The sequence below is a fragment of the Pseudophryne corroboree genome, chromosome 10 (assembly GCF_028390025.1).
Source record: "Pseudophryne corroboree isolate aPseCor3 chromosome 10, aPseCor3.hap2, whole genome shotgun sequence".
Taxonomy (NCBI): domain Eukaryota; kingdom Metazoa; phylum Chordata; class Amphibia; order Anura; family Myobatrachidae; genus Pseudophryne; species Pseudophryne corroboree.
The window spans coordinates 269,579,342-269,604,115 of record NC_086453.1 but is presented as its reverse complement, the minus strand read 5'-3'; the positions used below and the strand labels follow the sequence as shown (position 1 = coordinate 269,604,115).

General features: G+C 46.3%; 1 protein-coding gene and 1 long non-coding RNA gene across 2 annotated transcripts in view; one reads left to right on the top strand and one right to left on the bottom strand.

Moving 5' to 3' along the window:
• The window catches only part of POU2AF3 (POU class 2 homeobox associating factor 3), a 71,670-nt gene that overhangs the window by 15,245 nt on the left and 31,651 nt on the right, over nucleotides 1-24,774 (top strand). The gene's annotated exons all lie outside the window — the stretch shown is intronic.
• LOC134965511 (uncharacterized) overlaps nucleotides 1-24,774 on the bottom strand; it is a 62,583-nt gene that overhangs the window by 12,794 nt on the left and 25,015 nt on the right. Inside the window, exon 4 of the long non-coding RNA XR_010188407.1 lies at nucleotides 20,772-20,882. This is a non-coding gene — a long non-coding RNA (uncharacterized LOC134965511). The remainder of the gene's footprint in view (nucleotides 1-20,771; nucleotides 20,883-24,774) is intronic.

Here is a 24,774-nt window from a genome sequence, read left to right as displayed (position 1 = left end):
GGTGGGCACCATGACAGGGGAAGGGTGTTATCTGCATGCGCCAAAGGCATAAGCACCCCTGGAAAAGTGGGTGTGGTCTCGCCCCAAGATGCATGGCCTCAAAGAGAATGTCATATCCACATGACTGGGAAAGAATAATGCCTTGAAGAGGCAGAGTGACAGGAGAGTGGGCAATGGAAAGCTTGAGATGAGGCAGATGATGAGGCATTTAGTGACAGGGAGATAGTGGGAGACGGAGGAGCAGTGGGTGACAGGAGAGGGTGACAGTGAGAGGCAGTAGTTGACACCAGAGAATGGGTAACAGAGGGATGCAGTGGTTGACGTCGGGGAATGGGTGACAGGGGGAGCAAGTGGGTGACACAGAGAGAGGTGACGGAGAGAGAGGTAGTGGGTGACAGGGAAAGGCAGTGGATGACTGGGAGAAGGTGATAGGGAGAGGCAGTGACAGGGTGAGGCAGTGGGGGATGGAGAGAAGCACAGGATGATGGTGAGAGGTGCTTATCTCAACATCACATGGAACAAACAGGTGGCCATAGTTTAAAAAAATAGGGAGTCGCTTAGTCCACTTATGTAATATGCTTTCAAAGAAAAATGTTAATACTGCAATTAGAAAGTGTGGTGTGAAAAAGCTTGATAATGGTAACAATGCCAATTAGCAAATATAAACTAAACTAGACACATATGCAAAAAAAAAGATAAAAAAAAACCCTGAAAAGTAGAAATGTATAGCCACAAATGGTAGAGGCCAAAATAGCCAACATTTTACCCAGTAAGTACATAGAAAATAGACAAATATGTAAAACTTAATAAAAAAAAAAAAGAAATCAGGATATGTGTATGGTAGAGGACAAAATAGGTTGATATGCCACCTCAAATAAGAACAACCATACTAATGTGCACATATAAATTGAACACGTGCCAGAAAAGAACTCGTCGTGCCTCTCTAGCTGTGATGGCACTACAGTCCCAACACATTCAGTTGGCATAGATGTGCTGGGACTAGTAGCCTCATCACACCTGGATAAGCAGTAATTACTGATAGGACCCCAGTAATTATTTATGGTTGATGCTAAATCCTAGTACCTCTGGCTTCTCGGTCATGTGACACGCACCGGCAGGGGAAGCAGCAAGGTCGGGATAGCACTGTCACTATCCACTTCACCATCTATTGCCTTTAGTAGCCATGCCCGAAGCGTGGAGAGCGTACATTTGGGCACCCATGTTTGGACTTTGCTCCTCCCCCTGTTGCCACATGCGTGTGACATCATGGGACCTTTAGCGTAGTAGGGTTTAGACCTAAGTTTTTATTTACCTCTTTCTTTCCATGCTGACATGTAAGACCATGATGACAATATAGGTGAGGCACCATGCCGCAGGGATCGCCACTGCAGTTGTGACAACCTCCCTTTCTGCAGGCAGGCTGTCGCTTTTCATGTGTAGGAGTCAGATTGTCCCACTCCCTGCAGGCTGTTAAACTGCACAGGACTGCTGGGAAAGGGAGCGGAATGGAGGAGGAAAAGGAGGTTCCTTGCTCCCTCCCCCAATCAGCCTAATGTGATTGCTGAGTCTGCTCCGCAGCCTCAGAGTCAGCATAGATAAGGGTGATATCAACGAGACTACAAGTACTCTTTGACACAAAGCACTAAGTAGTCAATTCATGAAGCAGTGATAAGAGTAGAGAAGAGAGCCAGTGGAGAAGTTGCCCTTGGCAACCAATCAGCAGCTCTGTATAATGTTATAGTATGCAAATTATAAATGTTACTTTAATGCTGATTGGTTGCCATGAGCAGCTTCTCCACTGGCTCACTCCTCCGCTCTTATCACTGCTTAGTACATCACCCCCTAAGCAACTTCAACCAGGACCACGGCAAACAGCTTTGAGCACAAGCCGCATCGCGGTCAAGTGACCGGAAGACAGAAAAGATCGGCGGTGGAGGACTGTGCACTAAGAGAACGAGTATCCAGGTAAGCTCTGTAAGATGGAGGAACACGGCAAATCAGCTCCGGCAGGAGTATCCTGTCCCCCAGACCATTACCCGCTCGAGACAGTTAGTGACGCCAGCGAGTGACCCTGATAGGTAACACTATAGGCAGCCACACTGTGGAAGGCAGGGCCGGATCCCCTGGACTTATGGGGCCTACACATCACGCGACCCTCCACCAAGATGCCTACCGGGCAATACGGCAGACAGGCGACCTGGCAGCGGGGGGGAGGTGACGGGGGAAGTAAAGTTTCTTCACTTGCCCCGTCATCCGGCTCCAAAGCACTGCATGCTAATATAGACGAGATTGTCCATATTGGCCTGCTTGCACAAGCGACCCGGCACCAATGATGAACGAGCGCGGGGCCGCGCATCATTCATTATTGGTGCCTACACACTGAAAGATATGAATGAGTTCTCGTTCATTAATGAATGGGAACGTTCATATCGTTCACCTAATGTATAGGGCCCATTACTCTGTGTTCCTCAAGCACGTCCTCCCGTCCGAAGCCAATCTGATCACGTACCCCCGGGTGAACGACTGGCCAAGGCTGAGATTGCGCTAATCAAATAGCAGACAAGCGTAATGCAGCTATCGGCATCAGATTATCAATTAGGAACTATTAAGAAGTGCATTGCAGAAACAGGCATATACAGTACTGTACAAGCCTAAGAAACTTACTTAAGCATTGCAGAAGTAAAGGGGGGTACACACGGAGAGATCCGTGCTTAAAATCTAAGCAATCTTGCTAGATTGCTTAGATTTTAAGCACGGATCTGCCGTGTGTATGCCCTCCAGCGATAGCGATGCGCGGCCCCGCACATCGCTATCGCCAATGCTAGATTGAGCCTGCATGCAGGCTCAATCTAGCGAGTCGCTCACTTCACCGTTGTGTGAAGTGAGCGGCCCCCCGTCGGCTTTCCCCCTCGCTCAGCACATCGCGCTGTGCTGAGCGGGGTGAGAGATGTGTGCTGAGCGGTCTGTGTTAAGATCGCTCAGCACACATCTCTCCCGTGAGTACCCCCCTTAAGACATTACTATAATCTGGAGCATCTGCACTGTTTGACAATTGCATTGTAATATCATCCATTAATTGTATTGTTTGTAATTGCATGATAGTCATTTTAAGATAGGTACCGCATTATACAGTACCTGCGCTAATAAGGATCAGCGATACATTTGGAATTAATACAAGTAAAATAAGCATTGATAAAGCAACTGATTCATATCCACTGTTATTTGTACAATAGAACATTTCAACATACCTTAGGGGTTGAGCGCTATATACTTGTATAATTTGTATTGAACTAGCAAGATGGACAACCTTGTCAATATATTAGCAGCACTCCCCGCACCATTAGCAGCACCACAGTGCGCAGTTGACAATCCAATTTCTTCTTTAGACAAGGGTGATCACGGACACAATGATCACCGGAAGTGGGGTGGGGTAGCACACTTGTAGGCGCAGTGTATGGAGCACCAAGAGCAGCCACTTTACAGAGTGCGGGGGAGCCAGCAGCAGCCTGAGTGCAGTAAAAACACTATTCTCTCTAACCCTATAGATGCACATACTTACTCAGAAAGGGGGCTTGTGAGGTGCTCTTGCTTCTCTTGCGTGCTCCTTTCTCCGCTCCCGGTCGTTACCTACTACTGCCTGCCCCTGCAGCACCTTCTCTTCCCGGAAGGTGGAGAAGGACCTTTCCTATCCTGCAGCAGCTCAGGGGTTTCAAATACCTCAGTGTCCGGAACAGAGTCTAAGCCGGACTGACACCTCAAGGCTGCTGTAGGGCCACTGTCAAGCGGTGCAGCGCACGGACCTGAAATAAAGTGACAGCGGCGGCATTTTGAATGCAGCACTAGCTGCGATTGGCTCACAGCTAGTGCAGCATTCAAAATGCCGCCTCTGTCACTCTATTGTAGATACGCGCGCTGCACCTCTTGACACGAAGACAAATCCTCTCCCCTGCCACTGCTGCTCCTCAGCGTGATGCCGTGACCCGCCACTAAAGCGACGCCCTCCTCACTGTAGCGCTGCATACCTTCACTTTGCAGCATATATTTTCCAGGGCATTCTCAGCGGGCCGCCCCTTCAGATCACCCGCCCATAGGCAGCTGCCTAAAGCTGCCTAATGGAAGCGCCGGCCCTGGTGGTTCCCATCCGAGCCTGTTAATTGCTCTTTCCAGCCAGATATTACAGGTTCTTTATGACTTTCAGCTTTTCTGAGGGGATTATCCACTATGCCCAGAACCAGAGATATCAGCCTTCCAGCAGGTGGTCCCTGCTCCAGCTCCACACGTTTGGTATGCAGTTTTATATTTTCATTGGTGGATTGCTCCGGCTCCTGAATTCTGATCTCCAAGTTCCCAGTACCTTCTGCAAGGTGTGACTCTAGTTTTTTTTATCCCATTGAAAGCTAAGAAATCTACTTCCAGGAACAGGAGATATCTGCAGTCAAGCAAGCTGCCTTCCCACCGGAAAATTTATATTAATCCCTCTCCACTTTCCATCCCTCCCCTGCATATTAAACACCCCCTACCACCCTGAAAATAATGATTTGGGGCTCCTTCATTCAAACCAATGTCCCCTCTTATAGTTTACTGGTGTCCATACCGCCCCATCTCCTCCCATCCATGCAGTAAAGGAGTAATTAGCAGAATTTACTGCTCCAGGTCCTACATGCTGAGCGGAAGATAGAACACCCCCTACCGCCCCCAGGACATAAAAACTGCTGCTGATAGCACCCCCCACCCCTACTGCTGAAGGATGAGTAGGTGCCAGAGTGCATTGTTTTGCCCAGGGGCCTACACTGCTGTTAAGACGGCCCTGACGCCCCCAACTCTATGTCGGCTCTGATGGCTCCGCCTACTGCTAAGCTTTCTAGAGCTTGACCCCAGTATCTAATGCATCTTCATATGGTATGACAATGCTAAATTCCTTGTCGTATAAACAACCCTTATGAAGCTAAGAACACTGTACGCTGTTTATTTAAGAAATACCGTAATGATACGCTATTTGCGTAACGATCGCTCAGCCGTAGGCGAGACGCTCAAGCGTCACGTTCGCTCACGGCCCAGTGATCACAGGACACGTTATTGGTTATGTCTAGGGGAAAGATTCGCTGTAACGTAGCATACGCTAGAGACCACGAGGAGGTCACCAGCGGTGCAGACGCTCACAACACTATACCTTTATGTTAAACCTTATACCGATGAAATACACTGAATACCTTAATGTGAGTACAGGGTGTAAGTGCAACCTTGTGGAACCTGACTATCTACAAAGCTGCATGAGCGTCACCGACGCTCAAATGAACACTTATCACTATAGTAAATACACAGATACTGGTTTAGGTTTCCAAGGCCTATTAACTGTATTATGTCTAATATACTTGTAAAAGGGGATAACAGTACATATGATACACTACAATATAACAGAGACTTCCTAACCACAGAACTAAACAATAAATACAAAAAGACAATACTACACTGACCTAAATGCAATACGATACAATACTATAATACTATAAGGTATTTAAGAGAAAAAGAGGAGAGAGGGAGATAGAGAGAGAGAGAGATTGGCTCGCAGAAAGACAATGATTATGGAGAGAACTTACGCACAGAGGGTATGATCGCCAGCGCCTCGATATCCAGCTCCCGATTATCAGCAGATAACCGTTGATGAGAGAGTGAGAGCTGGATGTGGTCGGCCTGCCTATTTATGCTCCACACACAATGCAATCTCCTGGTCCTACAATCCCATTGTCCATTGGCCGAAGGAATTCGGCCCCGCATCATAACAAAAGGTCATAGGGTGATTCATACAGGTGGGCTGTGACGATTTCCAACAGCTCAGGTGGGTGGGAAACTGGGTTTCCCGCCGCATACCTGAGTATGTGCAAATCATAGAAATGGACATAAACTTCTTATGTCCATAACTATTCGCACGAGCGATTAATACGCTCCAAACCAACACCGGAATATTGCTAATTAAATACTCTTCCGATGGGTACCAAACACTGCAGTATGATTCCTGTTAAACCCTTCGTACGATGCAAAGAGGGATTCCTCAGCTCTGGGACACTATACTTTAACCAAACTTACAGAAACTATCAAAGGGATCATGATCTATAAACTACATTAATTGTGAACATTTGTAACTAATGAGTCGCACGCTACGATCACATAAACTCTACCGTAAATGCGCATACTGCGCGTGCGAGTGCACGCTATTGCGGGTATGCGCTTCCACGGGAGAGCGTACGCATGCGCAGCACGGACCAGTGTGCGGTGCAAATATGGCAACGTGCATTGAGACATTTTTCTGACTTTGACAGTCCACCCTTTGGCAGTCAATAATAACTGCCACAAAATATTTAAGGAGAAAAATGTAAGTCAGGGGTTAATTGATTTCCATGGTGGGGAAAGGAAGAAGAATGGAGTAGGTGTGAAGAGGGTATGACCTAGTGAGAAAGTAGAAGCATGTGTGTATGAGTCCATGTTTGGAGGGTCATGTATCATCGTGCCGTACGTGTGGTAAATCAAGCTTCGAGGTATTGCGAAGTATACATTTGAATTCCTTCTTATCCTGTGGTACAGGTCTGTGGATGGGCTGTCAAACTTTACCGAGCTCATTTCGGCTTTCAGTTGTAACAAAATGGGGATGCACATTTTAGTTGATGATACATGAATGGGGGAGGTATGTGGTTGCTGATATCTGTGCCTGTATTCCCTATCGTCTATGTGTGTCGTTACCTGAGGGTTGTAGAGATGAAGATAAAGAACACTTACGAAAAATGCAATAATATTCTATGTCAGGGAAATGTACATTCGTCGATTGAGGTCTTGATTGGTGTCAGTTGATTGGAGTCTTCTTCTTTGTGCTTTTGCTCATAAATCGTGAGTAAAGCATACAACGTCCATGGATTTACAAAAAATGTTGGGCTAGCGTGATTTTAAAGTTCCTAGGGAAACTGGGGTACCCATGGCATTGTCCATCAAAATCTTGTTTATCAGGTCGTCTGCTCTTCTTCTTTCCATCTTTCCGTTGTCGGCCCCTTGGCTCATCAAATCCTTCGTCTACGTGGGTCTTTGTACCTCGGAGGAAAACATAGAAATGGGTGAAAGACGGACCGTATACTTATTACATCATTACGTCATGGTTTCTAGCATTGGGTCATAAATCAAATCCAGGTTAATTACAGTTTCCTCACTCCTCAAGCTCATCACTTTTGTACTTTGTTTGCACCTTATTAAAGCCTGCCCGCATCTAAATATCAATCCAATAGATATAACGACACCCAAAATACATAGGAGAAACTTTCCAACATCCATTATGACTCCTTGAGCCCAGTCTCCTAAACCGGAGAACCAATTTCGCGGGTTCAACCATGACACCCAACCAGTCAGCTCATTACCTACAGCAGCAAGGGTGAGATTGTGTTTTCGACGAAATTCCCACTTTAATTGCAGAATATCGTCCATCTTTTGGTCTATGACCTCTACCGGATCCTCGGTGCTATTTGTGATATACGTGCAACACTTTATGCCGTACTGTGTTGCCAATGTAACACAATATCCGCCTGTTACTGCTGTAAGATAATTAAGAACCATCCTATGCTGAACTAGTTCTGTTTTGTAAGCTTGAAGTTCTCTTCCAGTGTATCTAAACGTGTCATCATACATTTCAGTGATATTATCTAACAAATTGGCGAGTGCGGAAATGTATCTATAATTCATCACACCTCGAGCGGTGCGAGTGAAATCTAACGCTACCAGAACCTGAATCCCGGTGGATTCATGGATAAGATCAGAGGCCGGATGCTCTAACCTTTCTGACAGTTGTCTTTTAACAAGGTGCTCGTAGTGAGTGTGAGTATAAGGAGTTTGGGCACCACGGTGTATGTCCTTCATTTTGTCATGTGTAACAGTCATTACTTCAGGCAATACTTTTCCAATATAACACAATCCTTCAGAGTTTGGGGCAAGCCACTTGTACGCCTTTCTCCCGCATATGAAATATGCATCATCGGGGAGAACATAAGGGACGGAGAAGGACATGACCATGTTACAAACCTTCCAGGTGAAATCTCCTGACCCTAATTCTTCCATCTGTCTAATGCACGTATCGGTTTGTACGATATGTGCACAGTATCCTGGTGATACCTCTCCAACTTTAGTAATCCTATTTCCTAAGGTATATCGATACCGGAATGATTTTCCTCTACTGGCTATGTGGCGTACGAGCTCTGTATCTGTGGGCATTCTATCTGCTCTGTGTGAAAAGGTCATGGTAAGGTTGCTCCATGACACTTCCCAATTTCCCGGTTTTCTGGGATTGGAGATGTTAAAACATATGAGGGACCTATCCACATGGTATTGGTGGAGCTTCAAACTAGGAGGGCTGGAGATGTTAAACCTCCGGTCCACCGGTCTCCCACCACTTAGCTCAAGTACCTCCCCTAACGTTAAAGGAAATGGTACTAGCCCTGATTTACTGTGACCCTGAGGTACTTGAGAGCATACCCAACAATCTGTTTGGTTTAACACGTTACCCACTAAGGAGTGATAGTCACTCAATGGATGCCGGTCCATATGGATATTAAAACTAGATTGGCATTTCTTTATGCATCCATCTTCAACCAGATTATCACAGAGCCTACAGATACAATTTTCCTCAGCTAACAATCCATCACAATTTCTTCTATCGGATCGTTTTCTGATACTCGCCTTTGCTTGTTGGCTTGGTTGATCTTGGAAAACTACGCCTCCATCATCATAATCGGAACCCATTCCAGAACCTCTTTCGACCTCTATGGTACTCTCGCCGGAACAGACTGCTCTGGTCAACATCATGGTTAACATCAAAATCCGGATCACAGTCTCTTGGGGCAAGTCCATCTTTGAGGAGGAAATAGAGAAGAATGAGAAGGGGGAAAAAGAAATTTTAAAGGAGAGGGGATGGGAAGTGGAGAAAACAATAAAAGGGAGAGGGGAGTCGACAGCTGCTTTCGGTCTTCAAGGCTCAGGTGCCGCCTCAGTCCTCCTGGAACAGACACTCTAGTGATACAACCTCTACCGTCTGTTCCTTATCACGGGACTTCTCTGGATCAGCAACCTTCTTGCAGTGGGATGAATGGACCCAAGTCTCTCTCTCAGCAACCTTCAATGCTGTGGTGCTAGTCAATAAGACCTGGTATGGTCCTTCCCATCTATCAATAAGACAACCTGAGCGTAGAAAATTTCGTATCATTACATAATCCCCAGGTTCAATGTCATGACAATTACTATCTGGTAAATCAGGAATCACCAACTTCAGATTATCATTTTGATTCCTCAACTGCTTACTCATATTAATTAAGTACTTTACAGTTACTTCATTGTTACATTTCAAATCATCCTGAGGGTTAATTATGACATGTGGTTGTCGACCAAACAGAATTTCAAAAGGAGACAGATTAAGAGGGGACCTGGGAGTGGTTCTGATACTATACAAAACAATGGGTAAAGCTTCTGGCCACGTCAATCCTGTCTCTGCCATTACTTTACTCAATTTATTTTTAATAGTGCTGTTCACTCTTTCGACCTTCGCACTCGCCTGTGGACGGTACGGAGTGTGCAGCTTACTATCAATTCCCATCAACTTACACATTCCTTGAAAGACATCACCTGTAAAATGGGTACCCCTATCACTTTCAATGATTCTAGGGATACCATATCTACATACAAATTCCTGCACAATTTTCTTAGCTGTAAACATAGCGGTATTTGTAGCTGTTGGAAAAGCTTCGACCCAATTTGAGAAAACATCTATACAAACAAGTACATATTTCAAATTTCTACATGGGGGTAATTGAATGAAGTCAATTTGTATTACTTGGAAAGGGCCGCCGGCAGGTGGGATATGGGATGGTTCTGTTGGTATTGCTTTTCCAATATTCTTTCTCAGACAGGTAAGGCATGACATTGCTCTTTTACTAGCATGAGAGGAGAATCCTGGGGCGCACCAGTATGCTCTTACCAATTTGCACATCCCCTCCTTGCCTAGATGAGTCAGCCCGTGAGCTGCTTCAGCCAGACACGGAAGGTATGCCCTGGGGGCCACTGGTTTACCATGTCCATCCGTCCAGAGCCCTGAGGACTCCTGGCCATATCCCTTTGCCTTCCAGACTGCCTTCTCCTGAGTGGAACACAAATTCTGCATTTCACACAACTTTTGTGTGTTGATGGTATTAAATACCATCAGTTGTGTGGTGTCTGTCCGTATGGGGGTAGCAGCTGCAAGCTTTGCAGCTTCGTCTGCTCGGCTGTTACCAAGGGATACTGGGTCTTGACTATATGTATGTGCTTTACATTTGATAACAGCCACTCTGTCGGGTTCCTGTATCGCTGTTAGAAGCCTTTTTATGTGAGCTGCATGCGCTATCGGTGTACCAGCTGCCGTCATGAAATTTCTGAGACGCCATAGCGCTCCGAAATCATGGACTACCCCGAACGCGTATCTAGAATCGGTGTAGATATTGGCAGACTTACCCTTAGCCAATTCACATGCTCTGGTTAGGGCGACCAGTTCAGCAACCTGGGCTGAGTGAGGTGGGCCTAGCGGTTCCGCTTCTATGGTGTCTTGGTCATCTACGACTGCGTATCCAGTACACAAGTCTCCCGAGTCTGACTGTCTGTGACAACTACCGTCCGTGTAGAACGTGAGTTCTGCATCTTCTAGTGGATTGTCACTGATGTCAGGCCTTGCGGAAAAATTTTGGGTCAAATATTCCATACAATCATGTGTATCTTCCTTTGCATTAAATCCTCCTTCCCCATCACTCTCACCTCCCACCCTTTGTGCCTGTCCAGGCACACCTGGGAGAAATGTTGCAGGGTTTAATGCGCTGCATCTCCTTATGGTGATGTTTACTGGGGCCATTAATGCCAATTCCCATCTCGTAAACCTTGCTGATGAGACATGTCTGGTTTGGGCAGAATTCAATAAGGCCGATACCGCATGTGGTGTATGGATTGTGAGGTTGTGGCCTAGCACGACATCTTCGCTTTTCGTCACTAGCAATGCTATCGCTGCAACGCTACGCAAGCATGTGGGGAGGGATCGCGCTACCGTGTCTAGCTGCGCGCTGTAGTATGCAATTGGCCTGCTGGCATCACCGTGTTTTTGTGTTAGTACCCCTGCTGCGCACCCAGCACTTTCTGTTCCGTATAGCTCAAAGGGTTTCCCATAGTCTGGCATACCTAATGCTGGTGCCTGCGTTAGGCACTGTTTGAGTCTCTCAAATGCTGTTTCGGATTCGTCTGTATGCGAAATCCGATCAGGTTTGTTTGAGGAGACCATTTCCTGCAAAGGTAGTGCTAATATGGAAAACCCTGGGATCCAATTACGGCAATACCCACACATTCCTAAAAACGTCCTGATCTGTTGCTGGGTTTGTGGCAGTGTCATGTCTCTAATGGCTTGGATTCTATCAGCGGTCAGGTGTCTCAGTCCTTGTGTTAGACAGTGTCCCAAGTATTTTACCTTAGCTTGGCATAATTGCAACTTGTCTTTGGAGACCTTGTGACCTGTGTCTGAAAGATGAAACAGGAGCTGTTTCGTATCCTTCAGGGATGCCTCCAATGAATCAGAACACAGCAGTAGATCATCCACGTACTGTATCAACACTGATCCACTTTCCGGTTGGAAAGACTGTAAACAATCATGCAAAGCCTGAGAAAATATACTTGGACTATCTATGAAACCTTGGGGTAACCGAGTCCACGTATATTGGACTCCTCTGTATGTGAATGCAAACAAATATTGGCTGTCAGGGTGCAGAGGTACCGAAAAGAAAGCGGAGCAGAGGTCAATAACAGTGAAAAATTTGGCAGTGGGAGGAATTTGCATTAGGATGACAGCTGGATTAGGCACTACGGGGAACTGACTCTCAACTATTTTGTTAATCCCCCTTAGATCCTGCACTAGCCTGTAACCCCTCCCCCCACTCTTTTTAACAGGGAAGATGGGACTATTTGCTGTGCTGGACGTTCTTACTAGAATGCCCTGTTGTAGCAAGCGCTCTATTACCGGGAAAACTCCTAACTCCACCTCTGGCTTCAGAGGATACTGTGGGATTTTTGGAGCTATCCTACCATCTTTTACTTGTACAACTACTGGAGCTACATTTGCCATTAATCCAGTGTCCTGTCCATCTTTTGTCCAAAGTGACTCTGGTATCTGAGATGTCATCTCTTCTACTTGGGATGGATTCCTATTTGTCATAATGGAATGTGACATTAATTTTGATGGGGAGTCTAACATGTCTCGTACTTCCTGAGCGTGATTCTCAGGGATGTCCAAGAATACACCTTCAGGAGTACAATAAATGACGCAACCCATTTTACATAGTAAGTCTCTTCCCAGGAGATTGGTCGGTGCCGATGCAGCCAGCAAAAAGGAATGCTTGGTATGCAAAGGCCCTATTGTAATCTCGGCTGGTTTGCTAACAGGGTAGTGCTGGACTACTCCTGTTACTCCTATGGCTGGAACTGTCCTACCAGTGGTTCTCATGCCCACTGTCGAATTGATCACTGACTTGGCCGCCCCTGTGTCTACAAGAAAGTTTAAAGTTTTACCGGCTACATTGATTGCAATCTCTGGTTCGCTTCCAAGACTGGCAATCAATTTAACTGGTTGCAGATTACAGGTATGGCCACACCCCTATTGGGTATGCTGACCTCCCTGAATCCCGCTGGCAGCAACTACTTGTGAGGGAGTTAGCTGGGAACTACCAGAGGCATGCCAGTCTCTGTTTGGGGGATATCTTTTTGTTTCCCCTGTATGTGGCTCAAAACTCCGCCTCTGTGGACCCTGCTCCCAATGTCGTGTGTGGTGTTGTTGTCTAGGGGGTTGAAAAGATCTTTGTACATTTCTTACTCTACAGTCTCGTGCAAAATGTCCTGGTTTGTTACAAGAAAAACATGTTATTACACTTGCCTTACCCACAGGATTCGGTGGTACATACGCAGGCTGCCTTGTGGTCAGCGCCTGTATACTTACGGACATCAACTTATCACTTTGCGACTCCCTGTGCCTAGTGATATTTCTGTCGTGATCAATAGCAGCCTCTCTCAAGGTGGACACTGACAGACCTCGCCAACATGGCTGCGTGGTCTGTACCCTAGCTTTTAATGTTTCTTTCAAACCATCCATCAGTACAGATACTGCTACTTCTCGATGGTTTGGGTTGGTCTTAATGTCTTCTATACCAGTGTACTTTGCCATTTCTAATAGTGCCCGGTGAAAATATTCTATTGCCGTTTCGGACTCCTTTTGCTTAATGGAAAATATTTTATTCCATTTAACAACGGCTGGGAAATACTCTTTTAGCTGTAAATTTATCCTTTTTACATTATCCTTATTGTACACGTCTGTAAGCGGTACATCTTTATCCAATGCACAATCAGCTAAAAACTGAGTTGCATCAACATTGGAAGGTAAACAAGCTCTTAGCAGTATCTGCCAATCCTTGTTGTTGGGTTCTACCGTGTTACCTAAATCCCTGATGTATTTTTGGCTAGCAACTAAATCCTTCCTGGGGTCAGGAAATTCGGACACTATTGTTCTTAATTCCATTCTGGAAAATGGAGTGTACATGGCAATGTTCCTTATGGGAGTGGCTCCAGACACATCTGTTTTTCCATTGGGAACTGCTATTACCCTTACAGGAGCAATTCTAACAGCCTCTTCCTGTGTAGATTCTACAGCTTGTTGTGGTACAATTGTTTCAGTGTAGTGCATGGTGCCGTACTTACCCGTTGACACGACCTCACCTATCCCTCCGCTAGGGGCTTTCACTAATCTCGTGGGTGTCGCTGTGCCTACTGTGGTCTCTGCTATGGTGGCTGCAAGAGAGAGAGCTGAAATTGTTGCTGAATCGTCTTCTTGATCACACTCCTGAGGAAGGTTCAAAACAGGGTACATCTTGCACGGGTTAATACTTGCATGAGTTATTTGGTTAACATCATTAACATTTACAGTGTTACTAAGAGTTTGTGTTTTACAACCCTGTGCGTTTCTCTCCGCAATCAACTTCTCTCCTGCAATGTATGGTGGGGGAGGAGCTGTGGCAATCAACTTCCTGACTGCCCCAGATCCCGCCGCCAGAGCCAAACCTCTCTGTATCTCACCTTCCTGGTGCCATAACTGTAAATAATCATGATGCTGAATTCGTCTCTTTGCTGATTTTACGAGACATATCCTCCTCCTTAAATTTTGTAACACCTCTGGACTGAAGCTACCTATTCTTGGGAACTTGTCCCTGTCTTGTACAGTCATTCTCTCCCATTCATCACATAAAGATTCGGTGTGAATTCCATATTTTTCACACATTACATATCGTGCCGACCCAACTGGTCGGTTCACAGAATCAACCTGAACCAGGGTTGATCGCCCCCTACCTGAGCAACTGGCCCCCATAGTCTGTAGGTGTTGCTTAGTCCTCCTTGGATTTTCTGTATCAAGGTTTTCAGCAAGCCTTTACAGACAACCAAATTACTCCACAGTAGGCCGGCGGTGGCGGTTTACCGAGTACCCCACTCACTCGCCCACCTCGACCAATACGACCTGTAAACACCGTTATGATGCCAGCGTACTCGATACAGGGCCCCTATGGAACCTTCAGTTTACTGGAACATATGAGGGTTACCCGCAGGACACTTACTCTTTCCAGTAAAGTTGGGGTTGTTAGATAGTTCCTGAGTGACCAGCGAACTTCCCTTCCAAAAATAAAAAATTACACAAATCACGTCAGAATGTACAAATAGCGTTTGTGACCACTTTACTCTAATGGTATTTAGGTCAGATTACTAACTACTGCACACAATTACGTGTGGTCCAATCGTTCAGTACACGAGCACTACTTGTCATGTACTGAAAGATCAATGGAATCGATGTTTCCGGCCGCGATTCCTTCAGCAAGAGCTTATGGCCTATATGGGTTCTGCACCAACACCCCAGGCGTTGTGCCACTGGACTTTTATAGCGGACCTTTTACCTTACGACCTCCTGGTCTTGTTCCTTATGACCTCCTGGTCTTGTTACCTTATGGTCCGCTATACTCTAATGCTCAAATATTATTTAACCAGAGATGCCTCCCTGGCCACCGTATATGTCACTTACACGTATGTTCCTTGACGAGTACCCGACTTTCCTTTTGGTTCCACCTTAAAGTTATATAAACTTTTGTATACAAAACACACTCACTCAACACATGTACACTTTGTTTCTATATCTATTTCTGCGCAGAAATTGTCTTCAGGCCAAAAGTGTTACCAATTAGGAGCAGGATCTGTTAAACTAAATTTCAGATTTTCTAAAAACAGATTTGCGTTATTTACCGCTTCGCGTTATCTACCGCTGTGCGATACTTATCGCCTTGCGCTAATTATCGCTTTGCGCTAATTATCGCTTTTCGTGACTTGGGCTACGTGGGCGTAACCAGACGCTACGTTGCGTAATGAACGCTGCGTGCGTCTGCCTTTTGGATTGCGTACGCTAGTCTTTGTTAGCGACACGTGTACGCAATGCAAAGGATCCACCGTAACACAATATATTTATTTATCAATGTAGATGATCCCTGATCATCTACCGCAATCCACACTGACTGCCTTGTATCTCAGACAAACCGTGTGTTTGTTCTATACTTTAACTATTACCTCTACTTTTAAATAACAGCAAATCTCTTTTTAGCACTTTCTATCAACTATAAAAAAATTGGCAAACAGGAATAGTGATATACGAAATTTGAAAAAGAAAAGCAGATAAATGTATGCGTACGCAAGACAAAAGAAAAATAAACAGTTTTAAAAGACACAAGCGTTTTGTTCTTACTTCCGGTTACCGGATTCCTTCAGCACTCTTTACCTAAGCGAAGCAGACGCTTATCCCGTCAGCAACTGCGAGACAACCTCCCACCCTTTTGCTGGGGGATAACGTCTGCTGATCTACCTAGTGCAGATGTGAAAAGGACCGGACGAGCCCGCAATTGACAATGCTAAATTCCTTGTCGTATAAACAACCCTTATGAAGCTAAGAACACTGTACGCTGTTTATTTAAGAAATACCGTAATGATACGCTATTTGCGTAACGATCGCTCAGCCGTAGGCGAGACGCTCAAGCGTCACGTTCGCTCACGGCCCAGTGATCACAGGACACGTTATTGGTTATGTCTAGGGGAAAGATTCGCTGTAACGTAGCATACGCTAGAGACCACGAGGAGGTCACCAGCGGTGCAGACGCTCACAACACTATACCTTTATGTTAAACCTTATACCGATGAAATACACTGAATACCTTAATGTGAGTACAGGGTGTAAGTGCAACCTTGTGGAACCTGACTATCTACAAAGCTGCATGAGCGTCACCGACGCTCAAATGAACACTTATCACTATAGTAAATACACAGATACTGGTTTAGGTTTCCAAGGCCTATTAACTGTATTATGTCTAATATACTTGTAAAAGGGGATAACAGTACATATGATACACTACAATATAACAGAGACTTCCTAACCACAGAACTAAACAATAAATACAAAAAGACAATACTACACTGACCTAAATGCAATACGATACAATACTATAATACTATAAGGTATTTAAGAGAAAAAGAGGAGAGAGGGAGATAGAGAGAGAGAGAGATTGGCTCGCAGAAAGACAATGATTATGGAGAGAACTTACGCACAGAGGGTATGATCGCCAGCGCCTCGATATCCAGCTCCCGATTATCAGCAGATAACCGTTGATGAGAGAGTGAGAGCTGGATGTGGTCGGCCTGCCTATTTATGCTCCACACACAATGCAATCTCCTGGTCCTACAATCCCATTGTCCATTGGCCGAAGGAATTCGGCCCCGCATCATAACAAAAGGTCATAGGGTGATTCATACAGGTGGGCTGTGACGATTTCCAACAGCTCAGGTGGGTGGGAAACTGGGTTTCCCGCCGCATACCTGAGTATGTGCAAATCATAGAAATGGACATAAACTTCTTATGTCCATAACTATTCGCACGAGCGATTAATACGCTCCAAACCAACACCGGAATATTGCTAATTAAATACTCTTCCGATGGGTACCAAACACTGCAGTATGATTCCTGTTAAACCCTTCGTACGATGCAAAGAGGGATTCCTCAGCTCTGGGACACTATACTTTAACCAAACTTACAGAAACTATCAAAGGGATCATGATCTATAAACTACATTAATTGTGAACATTTGTAACTAATGAGTCGCACGCTACGATCACATAAACTCTACCGTAAATGCGCATACTGCGCGTGCGAGTGCACGCTATTGCGGGTATGCGCTTCCACGGGAGAGCGTACGCATGCGCAGCACGGACCAGTGTGCGGTGCAAATATGGCAACGTGCATTGAGACATTTTTCTGACTTTGACAGGTATTATCCAGTGTATTTTAATGGCTGCAAAAGTTAGGGTCACTCCCCAGCAATGGCCACTTGCACAGTAGTAGGGCTTGGTACTAAAACTGGAAGTAAGCTGATCACGTTCACGATCACTTTTGAGCACCAAAAATTGCTGAGTAACTTGGTGTATAAGCAACTTCTCACAAACAGGGGCCTCAACACACAGCTCCTATCCCCCAAACACTGATCATTCACAAGTAGAAACACCCAAACTTTGTCAATCCAAGGAAAACCAGAGAGTATATGTCATAGTTGTAAAGCATATTAACACTTTGGGGTCTACGCATACAACTACTAACTGCTATAGAAAGTGTGTCATTGTAGTTAAAGCTGTTTTTCTCCTATATAGTACATTTGCTATTACTGTAATTAAAGTACTGTTTATAGCAACATACTGGGAGTACAGTACCGAAGGTGTGCAGCAATCTAATGTCTTTTCTAGAGGTTGGGTAGAGTATCCCAGCGCACGTGATGCTGACACTCAGAATACCAATGATGGCATTCCAAAGATGAAGATCCAGATATGGGTGAGATATGTATTGTAATTAGAGATGAGCGGGTTCGGTTCCCTACTGGAATTCACATCCTGAGCCCGGATCCGAGTCAGGCTCGGGTTTTCCCGCCTGACTCGGAAACAAGAATGAGGCAAAACATCATCATCCCGCTGTCGGATTCTCGCAGGGTTTGGATTCCATATAAGGTGCCGCGTGTCGCCGCCATTTTCACTCCGGCATTGGAGAGTGTAGCGAGAGGACGTGTCTCCGTCCTCAGTGTCCTGCATCAGTACAGTGGTAGTGTCTTGTGCTGCATCAGTCCAGTCACAGTGGTGGTGTCCTCTGCTGCCATATGTCCAGTGCTGCTGTATAAATCCAGGCCAGTGATGCTGTGTTGTGCTGCATCAGTTCAGTGGTGGCGTCTCATGCTGCATCAGTCCAGTCACAGTGGTTGTGTCCTCTTGCTACCATATGTCCAGTGCTGCTGTATAAATACAGGCCAGTGATGCTGTGTTGTGCTGCATCAGTTCAGTGGTGCTGTGTTGTGCTGCATCAGTTCAGTGGTGGTGTATTGTGCTGCATCAGTCCAGTCACAGTGGTGGTGTCCTCTGCTGCCATATGTCCAGTGCTGCTGTATAAGTTCAGGTCAGTGATGCTGTGTTGTGCTGCATCAGTCCAGTGGTGCTGTGTTGTGCTGCATCAGTTCAGTGGTGGTGTATTGTGCTGCATCAGTCCAGTCACAGTGGTGGTGTCCTCTGCTGCCATATGTCCAGTGCTGCTGTATAAGTCCAGTCCATTGCAGTGGTGCTGTGTTGTCCTGCATCAGTCCAGTGGTGGTGTCCCTGTGCTGCTATATATGTCCAGTGGTACTGCCGTATATGTCCAGTGATACTGCTGTATATGTCCAGTGACACTGGCGTATATGTCCAGCGGTACTGCCGTATAAATCCAGTGATACTGCCGTATATGTCCAGTGGCACTGCCATATAATTCCAGTGATACTGCCATATATGTCCAGTGGTACTGTTGTATAAATCCATTGGTACTGATACTGCCATATATGTCCAGTGGTACTGCCATATAAATCCAGTGGTACTGCCGTATAAGTCCAGTGGTACTGCCGTATAAGTCCAGTGATACTGCCGTATAAGTCCAGTGATACTGCCGTATAATTCCAGTGATACTGCCGTATAATTCCAGTGGTACTGGCGTATAAATCCAGTGATACTGCCGTATAAATCCAGTCCAGTGGTACTGCCGTATAAATCCAGTGGTACTGCCGTATAATTCCAGTGATACTGCAGTATAATTCCAGTGATACTGCAGTATAATTCCAGTGATACTGCCGTATAAATCCAGTCCAGTGGTATTGCTGTACAATTCTAGTGATACTGCCGTATAATTCCAGTGATACTGGCGTATAATTCCAGTGATACTGTCGTATAATTCCAGTGGTACTGGCGTATAAGTCCAGTGATACTGCCGTATAAATCCAGTCCAGTGGTACTGCCATATTATTCCAGTGATACTGCCGTATAATTCCAGTGATACTGCCGTATAAATCCAGTCCAGTGATACTGCCGTATAAATCCAGTCCAGTGGAACTGCCGTACAATTCCAGTGATACTGCCATATAATTCCAGTGATACTGCCGTATAATTCCAGAGATACTGCCGTATAAATCCAGTCCAGTGATACTGCCGTATAAATCTAGTCCAGTGGTACTGCTGTATAATTCCAGTGATATTGCCATATAAATCCAGTCCAGTGGTGCTGTCTTGTGCTGCATCAGTCCAGTGGTGGTGTTGTGTGCTGTCATAAATCCAGTAGTGGTGTCCTATGCTGTATTTTATTGACTCCAAATAAAAGGCTTATATACATTACTTATATTATTATCCAAATAATTTTTACAGGGTTTGCCCTGTGTGGTGTAGGGGTACGCTCGCCTGTGCTGCATATTATTATAATAGCTACAAATTAAAGGGTTATTGTACAAATTAATTTTACAGGCTTTGCCGTGTGTGTGTGTATGTGTGTGTGTGTGTGTGTGTGTGTGTGCGCGCTTTAGGGGTACGCTCTCCTGTTCCACCAATATTGTGCGTGTATTACATCTGGGCATATTCCAGCACGTCCCATGTTGTTTGTGCCATACACTTGTATCGCTTAGCCTAGTCATACAGCTACCTCATTGCGCCTCTTTTTCTTCTTTGCATGATGTGCTGTTTGGGGCCTTGTTTTTTAATAGTGCCATCCTGTCTGCCATTGCAGTGCCACTCCTAGATGGGCCAGGTGTTTGTGCTGCACACTTGTGTCGCTTAGCTTAGTCATACAGCCACCTTGGTGCAACCTTTTGGCCTAAAACCAATATTGTGAGGTGTGAGGTGTTCAGAATAGATTGGAAATGAATGGAAATGAATGTTATTGAGGTTAATAATACCATAGGATCAAAATTACCCCCAAATTCTGTGATTTTAGCTGTCTTTATGTTTTTTCAAAAATCATCCAGATCCAAAACCAAAACACGAAAGGGTGGTTTTGGCAAAACCAATCCAGATACAAAACACGAGCATGGAACAGAACCAAAACCAAAACACAAAACACGAAAAGTGCCCGCCGCACATCTCTAATTGTAATATACCACCCTAACCCTCCATGACCGCAGCCTAACCCTAACCTCCCACATTAGTGCCTAACCCTAACCTCCCCGAGAAGTGCTTAAACCAAACCCTTCACACCCCACTGCCTAAACCTAACTCTCCCCCCTTAGTGCTAACACCTAGCCACCCACCCCCGGTGGTGCCTGACTCCAGCCCTGTATTCTTACCATATACTGGCTGTCAGTATTTCGGTGTCGGGATACTGAGGTTTTCTGTAGTCCGTCGTCAGCGTTCTGGCAGGTGTAGGGATATTGAATGGATCCCTTTTCTCGTCACATCTATGAAAGCAAATTCATTTTGTCAGATTTAGAATTTGATTTTTTTCTCTAAATAAATAAATAATGGTAGATAGGAAGCATGCAATTTATTTGCTTCTTCTGCAAAACTGTTTAGAATTTTCTCATTTATTCAATAGCTACCTTAACTTGAATAGACTTTTTTAATAAATACATTCTAACCAGATATAAAAGCTCACCAGATATAAAGGCTCACAGATAATGTATACAGCTGTAGGCTCACATCAGTGTGGGACACCACCACAATACCACCCACAGACACACAAGCTATCATTAAGTCATACTTGCCTACCTGACCCTCTCCATGAGGGAGAAAATGCTCTGTTCCTGGACTTTCCTGGTAATGTATGATTGCTATCACCAGTAGCGGATCTTGCCACGGGCAAGCAGGACTTTTGCCCGGGGCGCCGCCTTCCGGAGGGCGCTGGCGCCATCCGGAGGGCGCCGCACCATGGCAAGATCCGCCACTGCTGTGCCCTCCGCTGCCCGCTGTGTCCCCCGGCTCTGCGGCTGTCCCGGCTGTGGTCCCCTGTGAAGGGAACTAGACGCGTAGCGTCTAGTTTCCCTTCGCGGAGAGGACCTTTTGCTGTGCGGTGCGCGATGACGTCATCGCGCACCGCTCAGCATTTAAGCGGCGCTTCTACTGTACAGGAGGCGTAACTGGCCACGCCCCCTGTATTAAACCACGCCCCCATTCCCTGCCCGGGGCGCCGAGGGCCCTCGAACCGGCCCTGGCTATCACCTGTGGTGAGCTAGTTAATTGATAAGAAAGGTGTTTCACCACAGGTGATGGCAATCATACATTACCAGGAAAGTCCAGGAGCAGAGCATTTTCTCCCTCATGGAGAGGGTCAGGTAGGCAAGTATGCATTAAGTCCAACAATACTTTGCTGCATATCCTGGTTGCCACACTACAAATGTACAGGAAACTTATGGTACATTGGGAACTATGTATCAAAGCTTAGGGAGAAATAAAGTGGAGAGAGAGATAGTACTAAACAGTCAGCTCTTAACCAGGGCTGCAACTGGGGTGGGCGCTAAGGATGTGCCGGATTTGAGGGGGCGCCGAGACCTCCACCCGACTCCCTCAGACAGATGTTCCTCCTCCCCCTGCCCACCATTGGACACGATTGGGATGATCACCTCCTGTAGCACAGAGTGCCTGCAAGCACTTTGTCCTTCCACAAGCACTGTACTCAGAGGCGTAACTAGGGTTTTTGGAGCCCAGGGCAAGATCAATAATGGCGCCCCCCCCCCCCCACAAAAAAAAAATAATAATAATTTTTTCTTAATAAAAATAATAAATTAATAAAATGATAATAAAAAAAAAAAAATACAAAAGGAAAGTATGTGCAGACGCCACCGGTGTCACTGCATATAAAGATGTCATGGTGTGTATGTATGTGTATGTAGGTGCAGTGGTCGAAGTAGAATTTTTGAAGGTGGAATGAAAGAGTGCAGATAGCAATTATGCGCGCGCCAAAGGCGCGCGCGCTCCGGGAAAGGGGCGCGGTCACTCAAAAGGGGCGTGTCCTTCAGTGTAGTAGGACCCCTTATACTATCTAGTACTGGTGCCCCTTTCACATTATAGCACACGGTATGAGCCGAAATTCACATTATAGCACACAGTATGAGCCAAAATTCACATTGCCCCACACGGCATGAGCCGAAATTCACATTATAGCACACAGTATGAGCCGAAATTCACATTACCCCACATGGTATGAGCCAAAATTCACATTATAGCACACGGTATGAGCCGAAATTCACATTATAGCACACGGTATGAGCCAAAATTCACATTACTCCACATGGTATGAGCCAAAATTTACATTTCCCCACATGGTATGTGCCGAAATTCACATTACAGCACACGGTATGAGCCGAAATTCACATTACAGCACACGGAATGAGCCAAAATTCACATTACCCCACATAGTATGAGCCGAAATTCACATTATAGCACACGGTATTAGCCAAAATTCACGTTACAGCACATGATATGAGCCAAAATTCCCATTATAGAGTTAGGGGATCCTACACCCAGAATTAACATGGCCTGTGGGGCACTATGATGAGGGGAGCCCACCCCCTTAATAGACTAATTGCAGAGTTTAGCAGCGGAAGGGCTGCAGCGGTTTCTCACCCCAAGTTGCGGCGCTTCTGCCACCTCCGACACTCCACATCTTCGGCACCACCCGGGATGCAGAGCACCGCACCGGGTATGCACCCTTTTCAGTGTGGTCTGCTGCGCTCCGAAGGGGTTCTTGTTTCATGCTGCAGGATCCCGATGTGCGCCTTCCTCCCCGCTGTTACTGTCACGGTAAGCATTAGTATCGTTTACCGCAGAGGCCATTTTCTGAGGCATATGTGTTAAACCTCAGGAACTGAGATGCCCTTCTCACCATACAGCTGTGTGGCCGAGCCGGGCGGGGGGACAGCCAGCAGCAGCATGCCGGATATCAGCAGCAGAGGGTGCGGGCTGTACATACTTGAGGCAGCTGGATATTCAACAGTGCTGAAAGCCTCCGGAGCCCGCACCCCCGGAGCTGCAGTACACCGGCAGAGGACACCCATCCCCCGAACCCTGCGTAGCCCAAAGCCGGAGATCAGCAGCATGTTGAACGCGGAAGCAGAAGCTGCTTATTGCCGGTCAGCATGCTGCTGATCTCCGGCTTTGGGCTCTGCATGTGCATTACAGCCCCCACCCTCGGCTGCTGATATCCGGCATGCTGCCCCTGCTGCTGGCTTTCCACCCGCCCGGCTCGCCCACCCAGCTGGATGGTGAGTGAGAAGGGCATCTCAGTGCCCGTGGTTTAATACATATCTCTCTTCGGTAAACGGCCATTAGTACATCCCACACACACTGATTACACACACACAGACTGGCCACCCCCAAATCCTACACACACCCACTCAGACTACACACACACATTCTCATACTTTCCTCTCCCCCACACACACACTGGACTGCAAAAATTTACACACACTGACACTGTTCCACACACACACAATTAACACACACACACACTGCCCCACACACACAATTAACACACACTCACACTGTCCCACACACACAATTAACACACACGCACACTGTCCCACACACCAGTGGCGTGCGGTGAGGTCAGTGGCGTGCAGTGAGGCACTACAGCCATAATGTCCGCCGAATCCTGCCGATGACCCCTACCGCCACCGAGCCAATGCCCGCCACTGCCTCTGAGCCGATGCCCGCTGCCACCACCAATGGCTTACAAACTCGCCCACCATCAACTGACCCAGCCCTCCGCCACTAATTTGCAACTCAGTCCAAAGTCGCCAATGCCCGCTGCATGCCTGCTCATCATACTTGTGATATATTGTACATTTTTATAGAAAAAAATAATAATCAGTGTTTGGGACTGGGAAGGGAGTGGGAGGAGGACATGAATGCAATTTTGTTGTCCAGGGTTTCCATTAACTTAATGGAGAAGGGTCTGAATGGGTTAAAAATGTAAAAAAAAACTGCGTGAGGTCCCCCTCCTAAGTATAACCAGCCTCGGGCTCTTTGAGCCGGTCCTGGGTGTTTAAATACTGGGAAAAAATTGGACAGGGGTTCCCTGTATTTAGACAACCAGCATCGGGCTCTTAGTCCGGTCCTGGTTCCAAAAATATGGGGGACAAAAGATGTAGGGGTCCCCCCGTATTTTTAAAACCAGCACCGGGCTCAACTAGCCAGGGACATAATGCCACAGCCGGGGGACACATTTATGTAGGTCCCTGCGGCCGTGGCATTACCCCCCCAACTAGTCACCACTGGCCGGGGTTCCCTGGAGGAGTGGGGACCCCTTAAATCAAGGGGTCACCCCCCCTCCAGGCACCCAAGGGCCAGGGG